At 43.4% G+C, this 23,880-nt stretch overlaps 1 protein-coding gene across 3 annotated transcripts in view; it reads left to right on the top strand.

Annotated features, from left to right (window-relative positions):
* CDH11 (cadherin 11) overlaps positions 1 to 23,880 on the top strand; it is a 145,826-nt gene that overhangs the window by 37,152 nt on the left and 84,794 nt on the right. Inside the window, exons 1-2 of one of the 3 annotated variants that reach the window (XM_060288882.2) lie at positions 6,679 to 6,800; positions 23,720 to 23,847. The gene's annotated coding sequence lies outside the window, so the exon portion shown is untranslated. Of the gene's footprint in view, positions 1 to 6,678; positions 6,801 to 23,273; positions 23,393 to 23,719; positions 23,848 to 23,880 lie in introns of those variants that run through there. The other 2 variants (XM_060288881.1, XM_030863776.2) reach the window with 2 other exon arrangements.

Genomic DNA, 23,880 nt, shown 5'->3' with positions numbered 1-23,880 from the left:
CTTGGAGACAAAGAGTGGCTAGATAACACTTTGCTTGTGGTTAGGCAGTCAGAAGCCCTGGGCTTCTGCCACAGAGGCTTCTCATTTAGCCTCTGCCACAGATTCCCCAAATGGTATTATTGATAGTTTTGCTTTGTTCCTTCAGTTTTCCCCCCTGTGCTAAGAGGCTCTGAACTTCCTTTGAGTGGCTGATTCTAGGATCCCACCACAGGAGCATTTATTGCTTACCTACCTCATGATCTCTAGTGCAAAGTACAGCACGAAGCAGCAGCTGATAAATGCTTGATGGCTTGTTCATCAAAATGTCTGTTAGAGGGCTTCCCTGGTGGCGCAGTGGTTGGGAGTCCGCCTGCCGATGCAGGGGACGCCGGTTCGTGCCCCGGTCCGGGAAGATCCCACATACCGCGGAGCGGCTGGGCCCGTGAGCCATGGCCGCTGAGCCTGCGCGTCCGGAGCCTGTGCTCCGCAACGGGAGAGGCCACAGCGGTGAGGGGCCCAAGTACTAAAAAAGAAAAAAAAAAAAAAAAGTCTGTTAGATTAGAATTCTTTACGTTTTGAGACTGATAACACCATCCTACAAAATTTCTGGGAAGTTCTTGAAGAAAATATCTGTTTCTTCCAGTGTGACAGGGGATTTTTTACAACTGTACTTCAGTGGGAGAGTCCATGGTTTCCTCTGGGGACTCTCTATCCCTTTATTAGGGTAATAGCATAATATGAAACACAGTTAGCCCTCTGTATCCACTGCATTCATGGATTCAAACAACTGCAGGTCAAAAGTACTTGGAAAACAATTCCAGAAAGTTCCAGAATTCAAAGCTTGAATTTGCTGCATGCCAGCAACTATTTACATAGCATTCGCGTTGTATTTACAACTATTTACATAGCATTTACATTATATTAGGTATTATAAGTAACCTAGAGATGATTTAAAGCATATAGAAGGGTGTCTGTAGATTATATGCAGAATCTGCACCATTTTATACAAGGGACTTGAGCATCCATGGATTTTGGTATCCGCAGGTGGGGCTCCTGGAACCAGTCCCCCTCCGATACCAAGGGACAACTGCAGTGTTTCTGCTGATGCTAATACTGAAGGTATTCTATCCCCACTGATATATTAAGTGTTCCTGCTGCCACCAGGAACACTGATGTATCACATGTCTCAAGCAGAAGGCAGAGGTTTTGAGCTCAGTAAATATATTCATATTTACTCCATAGCAGGGGTCTGTGCATTGTTTTTCTACACATGGAAACAGCAGAGTGAGGGCAAGAAACTGTGAAGTCTTGTAGACAAACACCATCACAGATTTAGCTCCCTTGATTTCACTCTCAGTGTTGGGGAGATTCCTTTGACTTTTATATATTGTCAGGATATATATCTATATCTAGGGATAGACATGGAAGCGATTTACAGAAGAATGAACAGACGACACCATAATTTACTTTCAGTGATAATGCATCTCCTGGGGGTGGGGGTTTCTCAAGCAAGTGATTATAGTCCACGAATCAGAGGATCAACATAATTGCCACCTCCTGCTTCAGAAACACTTGAACTAAATGTCTCTGTGTTTCCATACCTGTGAATGATGTGGACGTGGGTGTTAAGCACACAGAGAACGTACAGATGCATTTCTGGCCAACGTAAATTGAAGTGAAGATATTTGAGAAGAGTAGGCTTTATCCTTGATAGGAAGAGGTAAGATGCTGCAAAGTCTTGAAGATGAATAGAAGAGTGAACTATATAATGTTAAAGCTGTTTTATCTGTCCCATCAAATATGTGGGAAGCTTGATATTGCTGAGTTCTATAGCTGTCTAATGACTTAGTATTTAATTTAAAAGGATTTCCTCCTTTAAGTGTGTGGTGTTGATTGTAAAAACCTGTACACTTCCTTTTAAGGTACCTCATAATTCACTTTCTTCATTGTCTTGACTGCAAGAAACTTGTTAGGATACTGTGTGGGTGAGATGTAGCATTTACTAATTTTATTTTTCCTTTCTTTTCTCAGTTGCCATTGTGTTTTTGCATTTGAGTACCACCTGTATAATCAGCCTATGCAATAGCTTCAGTTTCATCGTTATCATCCTCTTTACATTAAATTTTCACTTTTCCGCCACAGGCACCTTATGGTAAAAAAAAAAACACATTTTCTTCTGGAGCCAAGAAAGGAAGTACACACATGTAATGAGCTTCTGTATCGTGCCAGGCTCTTTGCTCCATTAGCTCATTTTACCCCTGTGTAATCATCAATAAAGATGCTTATACCCATTTTTTCCTCAGATAAGAAAACTGACATTTAAAGGGATTAAGTGATTTTCAGGTGTTCATATGTTGGAATGGAAGTTACACCTGCCGGTGGCTTTACTTCCTCGTGACCTTTGCATAGAGTGTTTGCTGAGGAATAAGAGCCTACGGGATATTTTTTTCCACTTAGAAATAACGTGGTGTTATGGAAAGTGCACGGAATGTGCAGTCAGGCAGGTCTGGGTCCCACTTATACTCCTGATTCTCCCTAGATGCCTGTTGGAAATTGGTTAGACACTCTTGAGTCTTAGTTGCGCCTTAAAAAATGGGGTTGGCCAGAGCTCTTTCCATGTGTCTGCAGGATTAGAAATACCACTCTCCCAAGATGGGCTGGATCAGAGGGAGCTATTCTTCTCTCTTTTTTTTTTTTTTTTCTCCACCCATCCTCCGTTTTTTCAGTCTGTGAGCCATTGATGGAGGTTATTGATGGCTTCTCCAGGTGGAAAAGCAGCTCAGTGAGCCCCAGAGAAGGAGGGTTTTCTTTTTCGGTCTCTTGGCATCACCCTGTAAAAGAGAAAAGAAGAAGCAAAGACAGCCATGCCTTTCAAGCCAGGATACAGGAATTGGAAGAGGGGTTTGTAGGCGATAAATCAAAGAAAATAGTCTAGAATTGGTACAAACGAAATTTGAGCTTAACAAGTGCTGGAGTGGTGAGGCGGGATTTGTGCTCCTCTAGCTGAAACGCAAGTACTGTACCTCCAGGGGGAAGGCAGCTTGTTGGCAAATTCTCGGAGGCACAGCAGTACTAATCTCATCCTGCCTGGGATCGGGGACTCATAGCCTTTCTCAAAGGCAGAGCTCTAGGCAGTCAGTCAATGCCCCTTCTTTCCCGGCACACCTCCCTTACCAAAAATATCAGGTACTGTGTACTGAGCCCCACCACAAACCGGGCGCTCGACTACAACAGGGGAAAATTACAAACAAGTGTATATCCATGGAGCTCCTTATTAATGTTCAACTTCTTGGGTGTTTTTTTGGACTTTGGGAAAGGTAATGTTATTGTTTGTGTATCATACAAAAGTACATATATATGAATTATCTCACAGCAACAATTTAACCTTCATGACAGTCCCCTAATCATGTACATTTTGTCGATGAGACCACCTGTTCAGAGAGGTTAAACAGCTGCCTCAAGGTCACACAGCTATTTGGGACACAGCTGGTCCATTCAGTGCCATGTGGTCTACACTGGCTTTGCAGTAGCACCTTGTCCAGGGACAGTATCCTGGGAGCATCGGGCTGTGCCCGTTTCATCAAAAGAGATAAATCTGCAGGGCTGTATTGCTTGTTAGAGGTAGATTCTCCTGAAATACCCTTTTAGCTATACTGTGAAAGCCAGTGATTCAAAGATCCTTGCCAAAGGATCATCATAAATCCTGTTTAGACAGAGAAATCCCTGAAGGAAGAAAGGTTCTTTGCAGTGGCCCACAGCCTGGAGCAATAGTGTCCAGAAGAGGGAAATTTGCAACAATGCTTGAATGAGAGCCAAGGGGCTTGTTTACATGGGCAGGGGCACAGATGGCCCCATTAAGTAGGATTTGATGAAGAGTGCCCCTCCCCCCACAGGAGAGTGGGTAAGGGCTTTTGGACAGTGCTGCTGAGTGGCCACTGTCACATGTGGATTCTTATAATCCTTGGCCTGAGTTGCTATGTCTCATTCAGAGACAAGCAAGCTTGTCTGATATTCTGTCCCAGACCTTGGTGAAAATTAAAGGCGTGGCTGACAGCCATTTCTTCCAGTCTTCTCTTCTCCATCCTTTTAGTCTAGTGAGGCTGGCAGACCAGTCTGGCAGTACACACCCCCCAAATGGTGGAGAGATGAGCAGATCACCAGACACACAAGCTTTTCCTTCTGTGAAATCAGTCTGCTCGTGTTTGCCAGGATCCACCACGTGTAGGACACAGTGCTCTGTGCTACAGGGTGTGGGATACGCGGGAGGAGAACGGTGAACTTTGTGTGTGAGTGAGTGTGTGTGTGTGTGTGTGTTTAGGGGTGCTTTCTTCCTTTTGAAAGGATATTTCCAGGTACATGCATTTTAATAAAAAATATATTAACCATTTCTTCCACCCAAGGATGGAAGATGCTTTAATATCACCATAATAAGTTTTGCATTATTCTGTATAACAATTAGGAAAGGCTTATACAGAAAAACACTATTTTGAACACACACCTTCTGAGACAGGGTTGGACTTGGAAACAGAGGTGAAAATTAACACACAGCGTACATCCATGGGAGCTTCTTATTAATGTTCAACTGCTTGGGTGCTTTTTTTGGACTTCAGGAAAAGTAATGTTATTTTTCATGCATCGTACGTAAATCTATATGAATTATCTCACAGCAACAATCCTATAAGGTAGACACCATTAGTATCACATTCCAAATTTTAAAAAAAAGAAGGTTCAGAGCAGTTAAGTCACATGCCTGGGGTCACACAGCTAATATGTGAAGGAACCGTCACCTGGACCCCAGGTTACTAAGTCCAAAGCACCTGCGTTCTTGCTCCTCCCTGGAATTTTATGGAAGGGCAGTGAAAGAGTTAATTCGGGCATGTCGAACTAGTGCTGCTTTATTACTGTCATCAGCAACTTATTCCCTACGGAGCCTGGGTGTTTTTGCAGTGCTAACTGATGCACACCCCCATCCTGTCCTTTGTGACATTCCTGTGCCTGCTTCCACAGCCAGGCAGAGGAACAAGGGAAATAGGAAGTTAAATGAACTCCCCAAAGGGCAGTCACCAGAAGTCAATGGGTATTTGCTTTATTCTATTTGTTTGATTTAGAACAAAACAAAACAACGAATGTTCCCTGCCTCTGGGTCCAAGGACTTAGCAGCAGATTTAACAACAGAGGTTCCCATGAATAATGAAAGAATTTCCAAGTTGTCTGAAAATGACCATGACATCAAAGAGACACACCAAAATGAAGCTCAGGTGTTTACTTCCTTTCCCAAGTGACCCAAGCCTCAGCAGCATCATATCCATCACCAGGGCTCTTATTAGATATGCAGGGCCTCGGCCCCCTCGCCCACACCTGCTGGAGCAGAACTACATTCTACTACTGTCCCCAGGTGACTTGCCCAGTACCTCCCAGCCAAGGCCAGGGCCAGGATGAAGTGAGGGAGTCACTCAACAGGGTCTAAAATTTGAGTGCCCCAAAATGCAGTGATCAACATGAGCAATTATTTAATGCAATATTTTAAAAATATTTTTTAAAAGTTTTAAAGGTAGCTGAACATCTGCAGTATTCTCCTTTCTGGATCCTTGGGGGAGAGGGCAGGAGAAAAGGCTAGAGAAGGTCTGGGAGTTTTGATTTCTTGTTTTCTCTAGATAGTCTGAGTTTTCAGCAAGAGAAATTGCATTGAGTTGTTTCTATTTTGGTCTGCATACCTCTATAGTATTGGATTTTCCATAACTGTAATTATACACAAAGAATGTACCATTATAACCTGAACATTTAAGTTCCAAGTTCAGTTCGACTGCCGAACATAGATCATACTAATGACGATGATAATGATCACAGTAAGTAGGTAACGTTTATCGAGGCCTCGCTGTATGCTAAGTGCGTTACATGAATGAACTTATTTCATTTTTACAAGAACCCTATGAGGGAGGTACCGTTTTTATCTCCACTTTAGAGATGAGGAGATGGAGGGATACAGAAGTTAGGTTAGCTTGTCTGAGGTTGTCCAGTTCGTAGTAACTACAGGAGGACGAATTCAGATCCAGGCAACTCGCTCCAGAGACTGCTCTCTTTACTGCTTTACAAATCTACAAATAAAATGTGAAAAATGAATTTATATGGTATCCAAAGTTATAAAGCAAATTTATGCACGCTTTTATTCCTTCAGTGTGCAAGTATTAGGTTGCCAAGTGTCTTTTTATTTTGAAAATGTCCCTTTTTACATTTGTTTACATTAAAATGCTCTTTAATTAAACAATGAAATGAGAGTAATAGACGATAGTAGTTGCCTTTTAAAAATGTCCATAAAATTTTGGCTGCCATTTTCTTTTTAATTAAGCCAGGAGTGGGTTGGGGAGAAGATGCTTTTTAGCTGGAGGGAAGACAAATATTTCAGGGTCCTCCTTGCTATGCCGGCAGCACCTATGAGCCCAAGTGGGCCCCATGTGGCCCTGCCCCGCCCCGTCTTTGCTTCTGCTGCAGCCCCTGCTCTTGCCTCTCCGGCTGGTGTCTGTGTGGAACTCATTAGCAGTGGGTGTGTGTCTCGCCACAGTGGCTCATTCTCAGGGCTGCCAGCAATGCCAGGGATCGGGGCCGCCTCTCTGGCTGTCCTGGGAGGCTGCCTCTCTGGGCTGTCCAGTACAAAGCTGGGCTGCACCCTCTCATGGCCCTGCAGACTTTGGTGTCCCCACAGGAGGTGTCCTAAGATCGAGGAGGAAAGGTGCCTTGGAGATGGCATTGTCACCACCGGATCCGGCCTCTCAAGGAAGACTCTAGGTGGCCAGCTGCAGCTCGGTGACCTTCGTGGTGGTGGAGTGAGTAGGCACTGGATTTAATGCGCCTGGCCTCTCCATCTGCCAGCCCGGGGGGGAAGATGCCAGCCACACTGGCCGGCCTGGATGAGGGACAGGAATGGTGGCACAGAGATCCCAGCAAAGGGAACTGGCTTTTGTGGACACAAGCTCAGTGCCGTTTTATGTATGCCTTGCCCACGCTGTTGCAGCTGTCCCCTCCGTACCTCTCTGTATGCTGTGCACTGTCTATACCTGCTACTCGCGTCCTGACCTCCATACGATTCAGGGTTTGTTTTTAATTCTGGCTTGGGCGTTGCTGCTGCCAAAGCCAAGGCTCAAGGCTCAGCCTGGACTGTTGATCCTATGTTAGGAGTTTCCGAAAGTTTGTTTTGGCCCAGCTGTGAGAGAACTGACGTGGGCTGGGCCCCGTTGCCAGATTGTGGTGCCTGGGGACATGCACTTGGGGCATTCTTTCCATCTCTGTCTTTGTCTGGTCTCCTCCTCATTAAATCTTCCTGGGTCTGTGGAGCTGACTACCAATTGGCGCCTGACCTACTTACAGGGAGCCACCACGTTCCCCTTTACTCATCATAATAAATGGATCATAACGGCTGGTTCGCTGTGATTCAAAGTGGACTCTTATTTTAGAGTCATTTCTACCTCCTTGGGGTGTGTATTTCTGCATGTGGATACATACATGTATTCATGTGTGTGGATGCACATACATCCAGGTGTGCGGGTGCGTGTGCGTGCTGTGCAGCTGCCTGAATGAAGGCTGGCGCTTTCCATTGCTATGTTGGGATTTTGCTTTTGGACAGCAGTCCCGTTGCTTTGTATCGAAGACTAGTTAAAGGGCCCGCTGTTTTCCCTGCGTCCACCCCCTTTCATTTTCTACTTGGAGCACTTTCTCTCAAGCCCGGGTGCTCACATTTTCTGCTCTTGGTGTCAGCTCTGTTTGCCTCTCTTCTGCCAAAGGGCACCATGGAGTTACTCAAAGGACCTTTTGAACTGTTTGTTCAATGAATGAAGAGCTCATTCGGGACAGTTACTGGGACAGCACATGCTTCCAACTGGTCCCTGACTCATGCCTTTTGGCTTCTGCCTCTGCTGATCTCAGAAGCCACATGGGATGTTGGTTTTGTCGGTGTATCCGGTGTCTGACCTTTTCAACACCATTTTATCATGCATTTTGAAAGATACTTTCCCCCTAACAAACTGCATTTATAAAGTAATAACCAATCTGTGTTCTCATTTTTAATTAATCATATATACATAATTGTCAATCAGAGTTTCCAATCAGTATGAGTTAATCAGAGTTAACATTTATTTATTTACCAAGCACCTTCTATATGGCTGACCTATGCCAGGTGCTGGGGATAGAAAATTGAACAAGATTAGCGGGAGTCTTAGTGGGAGTTTCCAATATATAATATTCCTGTTAACTCATCATTTTAATTTGGGTAAAATTTACTGAGCGCCCTTTGTGTGTTTGGAGTGGTGCCGAGTGCCTCGAGTGTATCACCTCTTTACCTGCTCAGAGCGACCCGGTGAGTTAGGCATTAGAGACACACCACTTTTCACGTGAGGAAACTGACAAGAGTTACAGAGTTGAGTCATTCGCTCCAGGTCACCCATTTAATTACAAGGCAGAGGATTTGAACTCAGGATTATAATACTCTAAAGCTTTCCCATGGGTATTTCAGTCACCAACTCCCTGAATTCCTTCCTTTTCTTTTCTACTGGGTAGGCGTTTTCTTTTGTGGGCAGGAGAGTGCCCTTTGTTTTCTCCATGTTCTACTGCTTCTAGTTTAGGATTTTCCCCTCAGTTTTACTGAGATATAATTGACATATAACATTGTACTAGTCCAAGGTGTACAATATAATGATTTGATATAAGTATACATTGCAAAATGATTACCACACTTAATTAACATCAATCACCTCACAGTTACAAATTTTTGTTCTTGTGATGAGAACTTTTAAGATCTACTCTCTTCGCAACTTTCAAATATATAATACATGATTGAAGTCTCTGTTTATAGTTTAGTTTGAAGTCTCTGAATGAGTCTGTTCAACAAATGAGTCTGTTGCCTCATAGAATAAATGGAGCTTCAAGTTTCCTAAGACATTCAACTTACTCACCTCCTGATTGCTTAGATGGGGAAACTGAGTAGCAAAGAGGCTTGCCCGTGGTCACAGTGTCAGCGTCTGAGCTTGAACTCAGCACCCCTGACGTGCAGGCCAGTTGTGTTGATCACAGCACATTTCCTTGTTACTGGCTAATTTATTCTGAGCTAGGTGGCACATCTCAAGATATCTTCTGGGTACTTCTATCCAGGCGTGAGGTTAGAGCAGCCAAAATTAGATGATGATGCAAGCTCACTAAGTGCAAGGTCTAATTTTGTCCACCCCTTTGTCCCCAGTCTCCAGCACATTCCCACGTCCACCCTAGGAGGTCAGCAGGTGTGTGTTGGATGAATGAACTGGATGAAATGAAGGGGGGCCTCCAGGGATAATCCTCTCGTGCTATCTTTTTGGTAGTTGCTGACCTCCCTTCTTGGATTCTTCCATACCACAGGGTACTTTAGAATCAAATTGATGGTATCCTTATTTAATTTGACACTTCGATGATTCAGTCCTTTAGTATCGTAAACTATTTTCCTGTTTCTATTTTGGAATAAACTGGCTGGTTCTTTTGGTACCTCTTGACAGAATAGGGTTTTTTTTTGTTTTTTGTTTTTTGGGGTTTTCTTTGGCTGTACCGGAAATTGATAGAGGGATCTCAGTTATTAGACCACTAGTTCACTTTGGGTGTGGCCAGCTCACATACCTTCCTTGCGAGAGAGACACTTCGAGTTGCATGATGAGACTATAAAATTACAAATTTATGTCTAGGACAGATAATATTTTTTTAAATTATAAAGAAATGAGGAGGAGAGGAAAAAAAAAACACTCATGGTTCATTCACTCTGACTCATAAATTGTCCTTATTTTTCTCCTCCCTTCCAGTACTCAACTTAGTCAGGAATATTTTTACATCATCATAATTGGAGTAAAGACTGTGTTTCATAATGAACCACATTGAAATATCCCAACATGTTCTTCCACATTGCTTTACAATTCACATAATTTCAGCTTTGGGGAAGGACTGCTATTTCATGCAGGGTGTATACTGTGTCTTACTTAAAAATTGTTCTATTACAAGAAGGCAATTTTGGCTTTATGTGAATAGAAAGATGTAATTCTTATTGGGAATCTGGGTGAAATAAAACGGGATTAGAAAAGATTTGCAATACCTAGAAGGTCCTGTACTTCAAGTCAGTTATTCCATATCCATCAGCTTGTTAAAGCTCAAATGCTCTGTTTCCTTAAAGAAAAAAAAAGGACACTTGAAACATGCATAGAAAAGCCTAGAATTGGTCAATACCAGAATTGTTTTGGTCCTTTTTCTAGTTTTAATAATTCAGATAGTTAAGATGCCTTTAAAAGCAAGCATCTTTCCTGATTGCCAGGAGCATTTTCCTCATTTCTGAAGATGGGTAGCATTTAACTGACAGGCAAAACAACCACAGCAATAAGCATTGAAAGCTGAGTACTTAGGAAAGCTGACCTGGTCTTTAAACTTCTTCAGGAAAAACAATCAGAAAGGCAGAAAACAGCTGAAGTAAATCCATCTGCTCACGTTCAGGTCAAAAGCCTGTGAGGATTAGTCCTTAAAGGACGTTATGGGGTTTTAGGGGATGCGGCTGCAGAAGTGATCTGGTGACGAGCTGACTTGGAAGAGAAGGTTGGGAGAGCTGTCATTAATTCTGTTTGTGTCGTAATTCGGCAAGGTCACTGGAGAGGATCTTCCTTAGGCCACTAAAAATAGACAGTCTAATAGATCCAAGCGTGCTGTCATCTCTCCTCTCCTTTCCTTTCGTCGTGTCTTATTTTGGGAGCTCTCTTCATTCTTCTCACCCGCCTGCCTCCTCTGTCAGCTTGCTTTGGATAAGCCATTTGTCCCCGTGTGTCGGGCATGAGAGGGAAGGCAGGGAATGTCAGGACCCCCGCTCACCTTGCAGCTATCAGATCCATCCTTCCTTCCATCCTCCTTCCCTCCCCCTACCTTTCTGTCTCACCTTAACTTGGCCCCCCAATTCTATGTGTTTATCTCTGCAAAGAAACTGGCTCATAGAACTACTCAGTATGTAATTATTGAATCAGTGAAGGAAAGAATAAATGAATGAATGGTGAGAGCTGTGGAGAAGGCAGTATTCTAGTAAGGGAACAGTGGGGCTAGGAAGACCTCTCTCTCCCTTCAGTGTACATCTTATTACTGTTGTAATACCCTCCTCTTTCCACTCCCTTGTGCCCACCCCCACCTCCTATGTAATATGTCACCTGTTCACGTATGTGTTCTCTCTGTCTAGTCATCTGTCTGTTGTTGTGTACATCTGTCCCTATCTAAACATGCACATCCACTCAGCATGAGGTTCTGTAAAAATTCCAAGGAGTCATTTAACTCCTGGATTCATTATTTCTATTTTTCCCCTCTTGATTCTGTGAATTTCATGCAGATGTTTGTGAACAAAATCTTACTCCCAACCCTGCTATGTATAAAACGGACAAACCAGAGCCTGTGTGAATTAAACAGAAGAAAGGAGGAAGCTGTGGGGATCCCAGAACCCTCCACCCATACTGCCCTCACCCACCATAGCCTGCAGTAGCCTTTGGGGTATCTGGGAATTACCCAGTCTCTGCTAAACACAATTAATAGAATCACTGGGTTAGATCACCACCGAGTTTCCATTTTGCCCTTACATCCCGTGACTTGTGATGTCCCTCAAACTTCAAGTCTGCGTCTCTGTGTTTAAGGTTTGTAGCAATGCAGATAATCATGCAGTGGGTGCTATAGGAGCTAAAATTACTGCAGACAACAGAGCTTCCGCTCTTCATAAGCTCACAGGGATTGGGGGTGGCATACAAATGTAATTATTCCCTAAAACAATGAGGTATCCTAGGACTTAAGGCCAGAATGGTTGATAAAGATTATAAGCAGTAGGTATTGCCTCTCATTCCATCAAATGTTGATTGAGCATCACAGCTGATTTAAAGGGATCCTAAGATTCAAACCACCTTAAATGTTCTGTGTCATTCGTCACTATGGTTTGCTGTTTATTTTTCTGTTCACATCCTAACTCTGCCACTGATGACAGCTCTGCAGAAATAGCGGCTGTGCTGTTTGTACTCTAGGGTCCTGAGTAGGATCTGGCACATAGCAGATACTCAAGAAACACTGATGGACAGGTTGAATGGTTGGTAGGGATGATGCTGTGATGAGCTGTGTGTGCAAAGTTGGGAAAGGAAAGTGAATTATCAGAAGGTAATCATTTTGTTAGGGCCTTGGAGGACAAGAAGTTTATAAAGATGAAAAGATGAAAATGCATTCTGTGTAAGGCAAAAGCGGGAGCAATGGTAGGGAACAGTGAGATCATATATGGTAAGTTGAGCAAAAAAAGATCAGTTCCTGGAAGGAGCTGCCCTAGGTGAGGCTGAAGGCCGGCTTAGCTCGCTCATGAAGGGCCTTCCCTGGGGGTCAGGGTGAGGTGAGTATGGAAGCCCTGGAGTCAGATTGCCTGGGTTTGAAGCCTTATAAGCTGGGAGACTGGGGTACATTAACTCAGCCTCTCTGTCTTATGTTTCTCCATTTTGAAATTAATGTGACGATCCCTGTAAGCACAGAACCTAGAACAAAGCAGGCTTGCTTGTTGTTAAAAACAGAAGAGGCCAACCCAAGGAGACATTCGATGCTTTGAAATCAGGAGTGGCACAAGCAGACTCATGGTGTAGAGGGAGCATGTAGCAGCATGTGGAGGATGGACTGGCTCTCAAGTCCTCCTGGGAGAAAGATGCTGCCTGCATCCTCCCCCAACCCCTTCCTTCCCTTACCTGCTAGAGACTCTGAGTGTCCTCCATGTGCCGGCACTGCCAAATAATTCTAGTTCCATTACGTTTACTCAGGATATTGCTCGTTGCCTAAGGCAGGGTCATCTATGTGAGAACCAGTGGGATAAATAACTGTCTGGCATCAGTATCTGGAATGGCTGTGATCTAACTGAGGACCAGTTCTCCCTTCGTGGGCACGTGGTCTTGCACCTGAGCGTGTTTTCCTGTCCCTTTGTGTGACGCAGCCCTGGCAAGTGTGTGACTTCTTAGCCAGAGCTCTGCCTGTGAACCTTGGCTCAAATTATTTGATGCTGTCATCTCTCCTTTTCTCACTTTTGTTATGTAAAGCAGCACTGTATGTTTTCTGTGCTACATGCATCTTTGCAGGCAGCCTTAAATTCCCTTTGGAATGAAATGGGATGTGCGTAAAGTGCATGACGTGAATTGTAGAGAGAGGCAGGGTGGGTTCTGTGCCCAGTGAGTTTTCAACCTAGTTTCTTCTCCAGGAAGACCTAGGTTCCTGGAGATTTCTAGACTCTGCTCTCACCTCCACCACCAGGTGGGGACTGACATTTGTCTCTTCCTGTCATTCTGTCTCTGCCCTTGGAAGAGAGCCAAGGTCATTCCCCTCACACATATGATCTGACACGGGGTATTGATGAGGATCCTGCAGAGAAACTGTGGGATGTCTGGGGCAGGGTCTCTGTGGGCCCTGCTCATCACCCACTTGCCACTCGGGGCCTCAGTCTCTCCTTCCAGAAAATAATTGCAGCGTGACGGATCAGCGTCCCCTCCTTCAGTCATTCATGTTTGTCTTCACAATATCTGGGTACCACCCACACCGTTATTTACTTAATATGTTCTTTTGACTCATTCTGCTTCCCTTAAGTATTTTTAAAGAAAATTATATCATTATCATTGATGGCAAACTAGTACCTCTTATCATAAATAGAAGGTAACCCCCAAATAGGTAAAATTAAAAGGAAACTATAATACAGTTGACTCTGCTCTGAGCCTGAGACTGCCTTTTCTGTTAAAAGAGAGATTTGCTCAGGAATCACTGCAAATGGAGACATTCCCTTTGCTGAGATCAGGATTGAAAGGTAATTGAAAAGGTACTTCTCTGCTTCCTGATTCATTGTCATTTAATGCCAATAATAATAATAATAATAATAGTAGTTTGTTGGGCCCCTATGGTGTCAGGCATTGCACTATTTTTTGTATGTCTTTATATAGAGTCTGTATAACAGAAAAGTGATAAATTTTTGATCATGATGATGTTGACGAATATTTAGTGAACAATTAATTTGTGCCAGAAACAGTAGTATACTTTACATGTATTATCTCATTTGTCCTCACCACCAGGGGCTCTGTGGGGTATTGTAGCGCCCGTGTTACAGGTAAGGAAACAGTCCTAAGTCATGCAGCCGGTGAGGAGTCAAGCCCCATACTGGGAACAGGCAGAACTCTGAGTTCACACCCCAGCAGAGGCTGTGCTTCCTGCCACGGTCTGTCTAATCCACAGTGTGGCCCCCTGCTCTCTTCCTGCTTGCTGGGGACAGGCCCACTTGGTCTGGCTCCTGGACAGGGTCATCTGGCTTTCTGCAAGGTGACCAGACCATCTTGTCAGGGACCGTGAAGCCTGGCTGTGTTTACACGTCTCCCCAAGAGCTAAAGGAAGACTGTGCTTGCCCTCATGATCCCCTGCACATGCAGTGTCCTCTTAAAGATGGCTTCATCACGATACCAGGTTTGCCCCATGGAAACACAAACTCCTAATGACTATTAGAGAGGGAAAGATCCCAGAGATCTTCTAGCTCACTATTTTCCCAACTGTGGTCAGAACTCTGCTGGAATGAGTTGGGCTGCTTTTAGCTGGGGAACTGACTTTTTCAATTACAGAATTTGGTAAACTCAGAATAGGAAAGGACCTTACTAACCATCAAATCCAGCCCAGTCCCCAGGGTCAAAATTTTGTATAAGTTGCTGGATAAGGAATGTGGTTTAAATATTTTAAGAAATAAGTGATCAACATGTTAATAGTGTGTGTGTGTAACTTACACACTTACAGTTTCACACAGCTACAGATATCAAAGCCAGATATCCAGCCCAGGCTGAATTCTGAAAACCTGTTTCAAAGTTCAGCCTGGTTTTCTTGGCTGAAGCCTTAAGACAGAGATTTAATAAGTGGGTATTGCAGCGGGGGATCTCACGGAGCCTCTGATTTGAGTACAGATAGGACCATTTGCCTGTCACTTCCACACTAATGATCCAAACCCAGTCTAATAAGATGACCCAACTGACAGCTGTGGACAACGCCATTTTTCTCTTCATTTTCCGTTCTTATCATTGAAATTGGTAAAAACGGACTTCACTTGTAATCATTTCAAAAATTTTTAAATGAAAAGAAAGAAAGGGATGATGGTGTGTGTGTGTGTGTGTGTGTGTGTGTGTGTGTGTGTGTGTGTGTGTGTGTGTGTGTGTGTGTGTGTGTGTGTGTGTGTGTGTGTGTGTGTGTGTGTGTGTGTGTGTACATCTGCCTGGGAGGAGAGTCCAGGGGGAACAGCCTAGATAAAGCTTCCTACGAGGATATTAGATTCTTGACATTGGCATGTGATTTTTCCCAAGATCTTTAAGAATGTCAAAATTGGTGCACACAAGTAGAGAATACTATTCCACCAATAAAATGCAGCAAACTATAGCTGAAACATTTTAATGGCCCACTTCCCCTGCTGAACCTGAATGAATCCAGTGTACTTAATGAGGTGTGATAAGGATGCAGAGCGCCTGCTAGACTCGCTTGCTGGCTCGCATCAGCCTCTCTGTGGCCAAATTCATATTTGTTGTTGAAGAAAATTTCAAGTCACCACCTAGTGTGGGCCTTCATTGGCACCTGTACGCAGGTGGGACTTTGGTATTAGGGACTCACATGGGGTCATTTGTTCAGAAGCTATTTGGGAGCATTAGTTTGTGCCTCTCTCCACCTGATTTACAGTCAGCAAGAAAACATTCATGCTTCTTGCCCTTGTGGAGCTTGTAGACAATTTGAATTTGTACAGCTTGTGTCTTCAGAGTAAGTGTCTAAGAAGACAGAAATAACAAAATGACATTTTCTTCTTCTTAATTTAATTTCACATTGCAAAAGGACAGTTCCGCTTAATTTTGAGAAGCCTGTTGCTTTCTGAGTGTAATGGCCTCAGAGAGAACCCTCTCCTATTACATCATAAATCAGTCTCACTGCTATAGCCAGTGCAGCTTACTCTTTTTACTATGAGAAGATAGTAGGAGGCCGTGACTATTTCTAGCACATAGCAGAAAGTCTGCAGTGTGTGTGTGCGTGCGTGCATGTGTGTGTGTGTGTGTGTGTGTGTGTGTGTGTAAATACTTCCCTGACTTTGTGAATATGAAGAGTTGCAAATAAGTGGCTTTCTTGGTTGTATGGAAGTTGCTCAGATTTGATGAAACATTAGAGATACTGTTTCAGGCCTTGGGCCATAGTCAGAGGGCTTTGCTGTTATCATTTCATTTGGGGGTGGTGATTCATCAATGTTTGCGCTCTCTCTCTCTCTCTCTCTCTTCCTCTCTTCCTCTCTCCCTCTCTCTCTGTCTCTCTCTGGCCTGGTAAAGTGATGCGTTCATTGATCTTTTTTTTTTTTTTTAATCATTGGACTATTTCCCTAAATTAGTGCCCTAATTTATGTCTGGAGAAAATAGTTGAGTGTAGCTGTTGGATGAATTGCTATAGGTTCAAACTGCCTGTGTCCTGACTTCGCCGTTTAGTGGCTTTATGAATGAGGGCAACTTTATTCAACATTTCTGTGCCTCAATTTCCTAGTTATGAAATATAATCATAGTACCTGATTATCAGATTGTTATAGGATTAAATTATATATTATAGGAAAGGACTTAGCCCAGGACCTGGCACATTGCAAACTCTCAGTAAATGTTAGAAATCATCTCACCTGTTTGGATTAAGTTGTGTCTACATGACACGCAGCTCCTGGGGGTGTTGAAGAGCTGAAAGAGTTAGCATCACATGTACGTGACTATAATCATGCCCTTAAGTCCTCAAAGGTGATTAAATGCTTCACTTGGCATCAGAGGTATTTGGGAAATATCGATCACACTTTTTCACACTCAGTACATGTACAAACACATGGATTTACTGTCAGTCACTCAGGAAGTACCTGTTGTTACCCAGTCTTGTTAATAGCCGGTTGCTTACAAAATGATAGTCCATTTTACCGATCTTAACTATTTTAAAAAACAAAGTGGACAGCTCCATATTACTTTTATCAAGGCTAAATAATATGGGCCAAGTGAGTATATTATTATAGTCCTTTGAAAAACTTACGAATTTTATCTGTCATTTGACATCAAGTAGATAAAAAGGCAATAGATTTTCAGTGTTTCAGAATTTTAAAAATAGTTTTATGGTGGTTCTCTGTTTCACCTCTACCATTTCTCTATTTCTCCAATAGGCCAAGCCCTTTAGAGGGTTAGCAGGTTGACCCAGGCCAGACAAAAATGACTATAAGATGTGATTTCTGTCTTCAGGGAGCTCAAAGCTTCCTTGGATGCAGTGTTGGAAGGGGCAGACAGCCATAATAACAAGGACCTCTACCCGTGGGAGAAATCAAGACGTAATACGGAGTTCTGACGGAATCCGGAAGCCCTCCGAGTCCAGCACAGGGAGCAGGGTAGAGTCCCACCACCATTATACCAACCGTGAAGGGGAGGGGAATTCAGCTGAGGGAACAGTACGTGCAGGGAGGAGCAGAGGTGTTTAGCCTGCCGGGCTCACCTGGGCAGGAGGTGAGGCCAGGACAGACGAGGGAGAAATGCGTAAGCTCTGTCGTCCAGTGCGGGCATTTCCTGACCTGGTAGGGAACCATTTAGAGTTTAAATATTCTCGAATTCTTTACGTAAAGATTGCTGTCCTTCTAAGAAGTAGGTGGCTCCTACCCAGAAGGAAGTTTCTGTCTTGTCCTGTGCTTTACTGTCAAATGTTGAGCTATTTGTTCATTCACAGCAAGGAGACAAATTAGCTAAATAAACTATGGAAGAGGTAAATACTGTTCCAGAACAGATGTGATTGCGTATGCCCTCCCTGCTTTGTTTACTCCAGCAATTCTTTCTGAAAGTTTTCCAAATGACCCAGTAGATATCCCAGAAATTCTCCTGAAGTTGGGTTATATTTATTTTTACTTGCTTGCCACTCCCTCCTTACCCCCCTCCCACCAAAAAAATAAATAAATAAAAAGCAAAAGTGCTGCTATTTTAGGGCAAAAATAAAATATACTCTCTTGGAGAAAGGCTTTTTCTTTTCCTTTGATTCTAAGTGTTCCCGGGTTCTATAACAATATAAATAGACTTAAGTGTGTGTGTGATCTTTATAGTGGATGTGTTTAGCTTTTCCCCCTTTTCTGAGGTTGAATTTCTTTATTATTCAGTAGAGAAATCATCATGGCAAAGTGGGAAGGCAGATCTTTGGGAGCATGGGAAATTTAGATTTGCATTCCCATTCTGCTGCTAATTAGCTTTGTTATCTTGGGCAAGTTATTTAACTTCTCTGAGGTTGAATTCCCTTCTCTTTTAGGAGGTAGGAACAGAATAAAACAAGCCCCGCCCAGTGCTGCTGGGAAGATTAATTAAAAGAAAAATGCACGTACAGGCACCAAGGCTATATATATTGGGGATATGTGGTGGGTGACAAATAAAACTGGAGCTCCCAGCACTGCAATTGTTAAAATGTTAAAGGGGAGAAAGCGAAACTCCATCATTTAGGCGAGAAATAGGGATAAAATGTAGAGTAGCAGGAGGTTTGCTCATATGCTAGATGACTGTTTGTTTATTCATTTCCCAAAGATATTACAAAGGCTGTGAATATTTATTTAGTTCTGCTCCCAATAGCCCTTCTAATAGGGAATTATTTGGGTACAACGAAAGACATTTGTAAATGCGGCTGATAAGACTGACACTGGACAAGGAGTGTTTTGTTGGACACAAGAATTCTATTGTCACTGGCTTCAGTTGTCAAGTGCCCGGGGAACCCAGAATTTATGGTGACAGCACAATGGGCCTTTCAGGGCCCAGCAAAAGAGCTGTGAGATCCCGCTCCCCGGCTTTTCAGGGCTTCTAATCTTTTTATCGGGCCCGGACAATGCCGGATTCAGCTGCTGCCTGCGCCTCCTGACTGTCCATTGGCCATCAGGTATTGTGCGGTAATTACCATGGTGACAATGGACTCTCTCTACACCAGTCCATCGGTGCTTTGGAAAACGGCAAAGGTTGTCACTTTGTATTAGGTGCCTCTAAAGGCATGGCTTACTTAGAAAAACTACTAAAGAGAAATAAAGATAATCATGCTAAGAGTTTGATTTAAAGGGCCACTGTGTCAAATCCATTTGTAACCCAGGAACTCTTTATGGATGTTTTCCCGTAATTACAGCCAGACGCTGGGCGTCATCCCTGTACAAGCAGTGAGTGGCCGGCCTTCGAGATTTTGCAGGGAGCCCTGAGCTGTGGCCAGCTGGCAGCCCTTGAAGTCCTATGGGAGCAGAGGTCTAAGCTGAGCCATTGTACTTTGAGGGATCCCTGAACTTCTTTAAAAACTCAGTTTCCTCATCTGAAAAGGAATGGTGTGGAAAAATGCTCATAGATTAATATTAATTATATATCCCGTGAATGTATATTAATATATACAAATGTATGGTTATTAATCAATATATGAAAGCTTTTCCATCTACCATAGGGCTTTGTGAACAGCAAATAGACAATAAAAGGTAAAACTAATGTTATAATCGTGCACAATTGAAAAAGCACCATCTATACTTTTTCATAATCACAGCTACTAATAATCATTGAGTGCCTACTCTAAGTGAGGTATTGCATTTATTATCACTGTTCTTTACAATAATCCTACAAAAGAGTTATTAATATCCCCATTTTATAGTGAAGAAACTGAGGCTCAAAAAGTTCTTGCCAAAGTCAAATTAGCTTGGAAGAGGCAAAGCCTGGATTTTAAGTCCTGTCCCCTCACATTTAATAGCTTCTTCCCTCATTTTTTTTAATCATAATCTACCAATTTATCTTATAAAATATGCTTCACCGTATGGTTTTGGAACTTGGGCAATAACAGGAAAGAAAAACACCCAGTGGTGAGTATTTAATTGGGTTTATTCATCCCTTCAACAATGTCAGGAACATGTGACACCCATAAAAGGAAGAAGCCCGCATCTGCAGGGAACCCAGGCTCTACTGCCTGTGCCCCTTCTCCTGTCTGTGGAGCAAGAAAAACACACAGCAATATCAACAAAATAACTTGGTGTTTCTAGACCAACAGAAAAGTATATGGCCTTTGCTTGACTTCTATGCCCAATAAAAGTTTCAAAAACCTGATATTTTATCGTTTAATAGTAATGTATTTAATCATAGTTTGTATTACTCAGCTCCATACCAAAATATCTCAAATTCCCTGTTGTGTTGTTATACCAAAAAGTAGAAATTATGTTATCACATCCGAGAGAAACGGGCATACTTTACCCGGGGAAGTAGGTCTCGTTGTGGGTTCTTAAAGCTGGCAGGAAAGAAGTAGATTTTTTAGTGATTTGGTCTCTGCTGCTTCCTTGCTCTATGAATTTGGATATTTACCACTTAGCCTCAGTTTTTTCACCTGTAAAATGGAGCTGTCACTCTCTCCTTGGGCTACCCTGCTCCACTCAATGGCAATTCTTTCCCTTTCATACCCATCACCCCTGTGTCATACCTATATATGCACAGTTAGTGGCCTGAGGATCCTGAAGCATGCACTGATGGAGTAAGTGGGGCGGGGACTATTTTAATCTAATTCACATATACTTTCAGCCCTTAGCCTCCCCCACAGCACTATATGTTGGTGTTTTTGTTGCTGGAGTGCTGTTGACAATGATCCTGGCACACACCTGCCCGGGCTGAGCCCACATTCCGGAAGAAGACCCACACATGGAGAGCTATAAGCCGGGGTATTTGATTTGGAGCAGAAATCCTAAGAGAGGGATGGCAGCATGACTCGTGGGTCAAAGGGAAGGATATGGCTCTGCATGTACTGAGTCTTCAATACAGCCAGAGCTCAGCAAAAGAAATTTGCCACAGTCACATCCCCATCTGTCCCTGAGTTTCCTCCTTGATTTTTATATGCTTGCCAAGTATTTTCTCCATCCCACTTTACACCCTTGGCTTCATGGTGTTCCTCTTCCTGATTTCTCAGTCTCTGAACTAATATATGGCATGGAGTGTCTTCGCCTCTAAGAGGTTCAGTACTATGGGTAGCCGAGCACACCAATGGAAGGGGCTGGTAGAGAGCAGTGTTTCCCGTACTTGAAGAGGGCCTGTGATGGCATGCAAGCCTTGGGAAATGAAGGGAAGATGCCCTGAGAGTAGGTAGGAGTGCGTGCAGCAGGGCTGCATTGTATTTTTCTGTCTCAAAAGGGACCACACGATTCCAGGCCTCGGGGGAGTCATTAGATGTGGGGAAGGTCTGGGGGGAGAGGGAAAATGAACATTCCAACCAAGAACACTGATGCAGAAAGAGAACATCTGCACTATACCTGCCCAGCCCTCTCAAACCTAATGAACTCTTTTTTCCCATCAATTCTGTTAAAAGCACAAAAACAACTTAGATTTCTTCTGTTCATTTTTTTTCGAAGAAAGATGGTATAATTGTATACTACAGACATTGTCCACAGAACCCAGAGCCCTCTTTCTCAAATGTTTGCAGTGATCAGAATCATAGACAATTCACCCATTTATTTTTGCTTTCCTTCCATGGCTCTTAATTGTCAGTGCAAGCTTTTGGTGAAAGGAGTTTTAAAGGAGACATTTTGCAGGGAGGTAAAGAATGCAAGGCCAAGTAGGAGTTCAATTCCTTTTTATAGATTAGAGAAGTAAACTTTTAAGAGCACAATGGCTGTATCATGAACTGACTGGAGACCAGAGAAGAAACACAGGCTATGAAGTCTGCACTGCTGGATTCTGATCCCACCTTGGGTGTTATGGGCTGTACACCTCGGGCAAGAGTTTGACCTTTTTGAGTGGTGGGGTGAGATACCCTGATGAGTTCATGATACCCAGAGTGGATATATGCATTTAAAGAGAATACATTGGTAAGGACTGCAACAAATGCCCGTTCCATCCCTGTTTATGGTCTCCTATTCATCCATTTCTGGGTAACATACCACCCCCAAATTTAGTGTCTCATAACAACTATTTATCATTACCTCTTACAGTTGAGTTGAGTGAATCATCTGGGCAGTTGTTGCTTGGGCTCTCATGCTGTGTAGTCAGATGGCTGGAGTCACATGAAGGTTTGAGTGGGTTGGATGTCCAAGATGGCACCTTGGCTTACCATCTGGCTCTTCAGCTTGGATGCCTGGAACAGCTAGACATGGCTGGGCATCTCTCTCGCTATCTATGCAGCTTCTCCACATGGCTAGCTGGAGCTTCCTCACAGCATGGAGGTCTAGAGCATTCAGACTTCAGACGTGGCAGCTGACTTCTCCCAGAGGAAGCTTTCCAAGAACACAAGACAGGTTACCAGGTTTTTATGACTCAGCTTCTGAAATCATATAGTATCACTTTTGCAGTGTTTAATTGGTTACCCAGGGGCAACTCGGAGTCACATGGAAGGGGACCACATAAGGGCATGAATGTCTGGGCGTGTGATTCATTGGGGGAGGGCTGCTGGAAACTGGCTACAATGTGGTTGCAAGTTGGGTCCTTCCTTATCAGTTATGTGCTGAATGAACTGCCCCCTGTGACTCCATGTGCATCTTTTATGACTCCATGTGCATCTGCTACTCTATCTTTGACATCCTGGAAATAGCACACATTAGGACAGTTTTCCTGTTCTTGATACAGTCACCAAATCAAGGAGCCATGAACAGATTTCAGTAGATCAGTTCATCCTCAGCCCTTCACCAGAGGGTTTTTCACATGTTGTTGTTGTCCTTGTTTGTTTTGGAGAAGGCATTGTGTGTGAGGAGCTGTTAGGTGGAACCAAGATGAGGCAAGGAAAAGTGGATTTAGGAAAAATGAAAGATAATAAAGTCAAAGTAGGAAGCTGTTTAAGCCCTTAGTGCAGCCCAAGTTGATCCTAGAAGGTAGAAGTTCTGGAGAGGAAGGACATTCAAGAACTCCTTTATGCTGCTGTGTTAGGGACGCTATGCCAGCCGCACCTTCCTTGGTTCAGTGCCTCAGTTTTGGAAGACGACAGCTGTTCAGACACTCCATATTCCTCTCTTCATTCATTCAGCAAATATACATTGAACAGCTGCTCTGGGCTAGGAAACGTGTTAGACACTTCAGGAGACGTGAAGATGAATCAGACCTGAATCGAGGCAGAACACAGCCCCACACAGAAACTCCAGAATGTGGTGCAGAGCAGGAGGGGGGCAGAGAGGAATGTCATCTTGACAAAGAATTGCAGCTCTGTCAGCCCAGTGCTGTGCTTTGCCAGCATGGGGATGACATCTCCTATCACAACTGCCACCACTGTCACTCTCTGCCCTTGAGTCTGTCATTCCATGAGGATTCGACAGCACCAGAACAGTGCTTCTCCCTTTATGAGGGAAGGAACTTGCTTTGGACGCCAGTAAAATGTGGATTCTATCAGCAACCGGCTCTAAGACTTCCTGTCTCCCCTACAGGTTTGTCGTTAGTGCTAGAGCAGATGCGTGTAAAGTATGTAGCGTATTATAAGAAGTTGGATGTATGACTGCTTTTATCTTTGTTATCAAAGTTCCAGATGCACAAATGGTTCATCAAACCATCCTGTGGGTACCTCTAAATCCATGACAAGTTTTTCCCAGTTTGCACACAATTGTGATAATTTGTTTACATCTTTCTACACCTGGACCGTTATTGTCTGAGAAAAGTGTGTCCTATGCAACTGTGTACCCCCAGTGTCTACTAGTGTATCACTTTATTGATTCATGTCACCTCTAGGTTACTGACGATCCTTTCACTTTTTGCAGAAATCACTGTATATTCGGCTCAGTGGCCTCCTGACGATCATTCCTGTTGCCATTTGTTGAATGACCAATCAGATGGGTGGAGTTTTGCGTTATAGAAATTGGCAGCAAGTATCCAATGGGTGAAGAAGGTAAGATGGACCGGCGTTACTGTTTCAAATGTA

This window comes from Globicephala melas, chromosome 19 (genome assembly GCF_963455315.2).
Source record: "Globicephala melas chromosome 19, mGloMel1.2, whole genome shotgun sequence".
Lineage (NCBI taxonomy): Eukaryota > Metazoa > Chordata > Mammalia > Artiodactyla > Delphinidae > Globicephala > Globicephala melas.
This window is presented reverse-complemented; position numbering and strand designations above follow the sequence as displayed.